This window comes from Schistocerca cancellata, chromosome 10 (genome assembly GCF_023864275.1).
Source record: "Schistocerca cancellata isolate TAMUIC-IGC-003103 chromosome 10, iqSchCanc2.1, whole genome shotgun sequence".
Taxonomy (NCBI): domain Eukaryota; kingdom Metazoa; phylum Arthropoda; class Insecta; order Orthoptera; family Acrididae; genus Schistocerca; species Schistocerca cancellata.
The window spans coordinates 32,110,970-32,114,439 of record NC_064635.1 but is presented as its reverse complement, the minus strand read 5'-3'; the positions used below and the strand labels follow the sequence as shown (position 1 = coordinate 32,114,439).

The 3,470-nt window shown below is 44.6% G+C and overlaps 1 non-coding gene across 1 annotated transcript; it reads left to right on the top strand.

Moving 5' to 3' along the window:
* Window positions 1–1,001: 1,001 nt before the first annotated feature.
* Trnat-ugu (transfer RNA threonine (anticodon UGU)) lies at window positions 1,002–1,075 on the top strand. The gene has a single exon. It is a non-coding gene; the product is annotated as a tRNA-Thr (tRNA).
* The last annotated feature ends 2,395 nt before the right edge of the window (window positions 1,076–3,470 follow it).

Below are 3,470 nucleotides of genomic sequence, written 5' to 3'. Positions count from 1 at the left end.
GGGGAGTGTCGTAGGACCGTTGCTATTCACAATATACATAAATGACCTTGTGGATAACATCGGAAGTTCACTGAGGCTTTTTGCGGATGATGCTGTAGTATATCGAGAGGTTGTAACAATGGAAAATTGTACTGAAATGCAGGAGGATCTGCAACGAATTGACACATGGTGCAGGGAATGGCAATTTAATCGCGATGTAGACAAGTGCAATGTGCTGCGAATACATAACAATACATAACAAGAAAGATCCTTTATCATTTAGCTACAATATAGCAGGTCAGCAACTGGAAGCAGTTAATTCCATAAATTATCTGGGAGTAGGCATTAGGAGTGATTTAAAAGGGTATGACCATATAAAACTAATAGTTGGTAAAGCAGATGCTAGACTGAGAGTCATTGGAAGAATCCTAAGGAAATACAATCCGAAAACAAAGGAAGTAGGCTACAGTACGCTTGTTCGCCCACTGCTTGAATTCTGCTCACCGGTGTGGGATCCGTACCAGATAGGGTTGATAGAAGAGATAGAGAAGATCCAACGGAGAGCAGCGCGCTTCGTTGCAGGATCATTTAGTAATCGCCAAAGCGTTACGGAAATGATAGATAAACTGCAGTGGAAGACTCTGCAAGAGAGACGCTCAGTAGATCGTTAGGGGCTTTTGTCGAAGTTTCGAGAACATACCTTCACCGAGGAGTCAAGCAGTATATTGCTCCTTCCTACGTATATCTCGCGAAGAAACCATGAGGATAAAATCAGAGAGATTAGAGCCCACACAGAGGCATACCGACAATCTTTCCTTCCACGGACACTACGAGACTGGAATAGAAGGGACAACCGATAGAGGTACTCAAAATACCCTCCACCATACACCGTCAGTTGGCTTACGGAGTATGGATGTAAATATAGATGTAGATACATTACATATGTAGACTGTGGACAGTTGGGAATGTCTCACGGGGAACGTGCAAGGGATAAGTCCCTACAGCCGCCCTATTCCTCTGTGTCCTCGCTGGCTCAGATGGGTAGAGCGTCTGCCATGTAAGCAGGAGGTCCCGGGTTCGAGTCCCGGTCGGGGCACTCACTTTCAGCTGTCCCCATCGACGTATATCAAGAACACCTGTCGGCAGCTGAGGGTTTCAGCTAATAACCATTTATTCTAGAGAAGCTGCACGGTCGTCAATGGTATCTGTTCTTTCGAGGACAGTTGCTATCTTCATATATCTCAGGATGAACACACTGTAGTAATGCGTAAACGGCCCTGTTGCTGCAACAGGCATGTCGATGCTTTGCTTATGGCTTCTTCAATAATTGCTACGGCTGACTGCTATTTTTTGCACTACCCAACAGCAGAAAAATAGTGGCGGCGCTACACGGTAAACGCCGGGTGGGCAACCAGCTGCCCGAGGCTCGGGACCGCCCCTCGACTGGTTTCAGTCAGGCCTGCAGAAGAAATTCATGGGAGCGATAGCGATACGTCAGCGTTGTACTCCGCCCGGGACACATTTTCGTTTATTTCGGCGGCGCTCGGCTCGCCTTGGGCGTAGCAGGTCACGGTCCAGACAAGTGAAACTTCGTGTTTTTCCAGTTTGGCTTTAGTATAGCGTTGGTACATAAGTTCGTAGTGTTTTTCCACAAATTTAATGAATATAATTGATACATATAATAGATTAAGGGAAGGCAAACCTACATTTCTAGCATTTGTGGACTTAAAGAAACCTTTTGACAATGTTGACTGGAATACTCTCTTTCAAATTCTAAAGGTAGCAGGGGTAAAATACAGGGAGCGAAAGGCTATTTACAATTTGTACAGAAACCAGATGGCAGTTATTAGAGTCGAGGGGCATGAAAGGGAAGCAGCGGTTGGGAAGGGAGTGAGACAGGGTTGTAGCCTCTCCCCGATGTTATTCAATCTGTATATTGAGCAGGCAGTAAAGGAAACAAAAGAAAAATACGGAGTAGGTATTAAAATCCATGGAGAAGAAGTAAAAACTGAGGTTTGCCGATGACATTGTAATTCTGTCAGAGACAGCAAAGGACCTGGAAGAGCAGTTGAACGGAATGGATAGTGTCTTGAAAGGAGGATATAAGATGAACATCAACAAAAGCAAAACGAAGATAATGGAATGTAGTCGAATTAAGTCGGGTGATGCTGAAGGAATTACATTAGGAAATGAGACACTTAAAGTAGTGAAGGAGTTTTGCTATTTGGGGAGAAAAATAACTGATGATGGTCGAAGTAGAGAGGATATAAAATGTAGACGGACAATGGCAAGGAAAGCGTTTCTGAAGAAGAGAAATTTTTTAACATCGACTATAGATTTAACTGTCAGGAAGTCGTTTCTCAAAGTATTTGTTTTGAGTGTAGGCATATATGGAAGTGAAACATGGACGATAAATAGTTTAGACAAGAAGAGAATAGAAGTTTTCGAAAAGTGGTGCTACAGAAGAATGCTGAAGATTAGATGGGTAGATCATATAACTAATGAGGAGGTATTGAATAGAATTGGGGAGAAGAGGAATTTGTGGCACAACTTGACAGGAAGAAGGGACTGGTTGATAGGACATGTTCTGAGGCATCAAGGGATCACAAATTTAGCATTTGAGGGCAGCGTGGAGGGTAAAAATCGTAGAGGGAGACCAAGAGATGAATACACTAAGCAGATTCAGAAGGATGTAGGCTGCAGTAAGTAATGGGAGATAAGGAAGCTTGCACAGGATAGGGTAGCATGGAGAGCTGCATCAAACCAGTCTCAGGACTGAAGACAACAACAACAACAACACATATAATAGAGACTTCCGTTATAAAAAATACACTGAAGCGCAAAGAAAATGGTTTATGCATGCCACAACACGACCCTGCGGTCGGCAACACCTATATATGACAAGTCTCTGGCGCAGTTGTTACGTCGGTTACTTCCGCTACAATGGCAGGTCATCAAGGTTGAAGTGGGTTTGAATGGTGCACGAGCGATGGGACACAGCATCTCCGAGGCAGCGATGAAGTGTTTTCCGTAGGATCATTTCACGAGCGTACCGTGAATATCAGGAATTCGGTAAAACAAATTTCCGACATCGCTGCGGCCGGAAAAACATCTTCCAAGAACGGGACCAACGACGACTGAAGAGAATCGTTCAACGTGACAGAAGTGCAGCCATTCCACAAATTGCTACAGATTTCAGTACTGGACCATCAACAAGTGTCAGCGTGCGAACCATTCAACGAAACATCATTGATATGGGATTTCGGAGCCGTGTACCCGTCATGACTGCACTACTCAAAGCTTCATGCCTCGCCAGCGCTCGTTAACATCGACATTGGACTGTTGATGACTGGAAACATGTTGCCCGGTCTGACGAGTCTCGTTTCAAATTGTATCGAGCGGATGGACGTGTACGGGTATGAAGACAACCTCATGAATCCATGGACCCTGCATGTCAGCAGGGGACTGTCCAAGCTGTTGGAGACTACGTA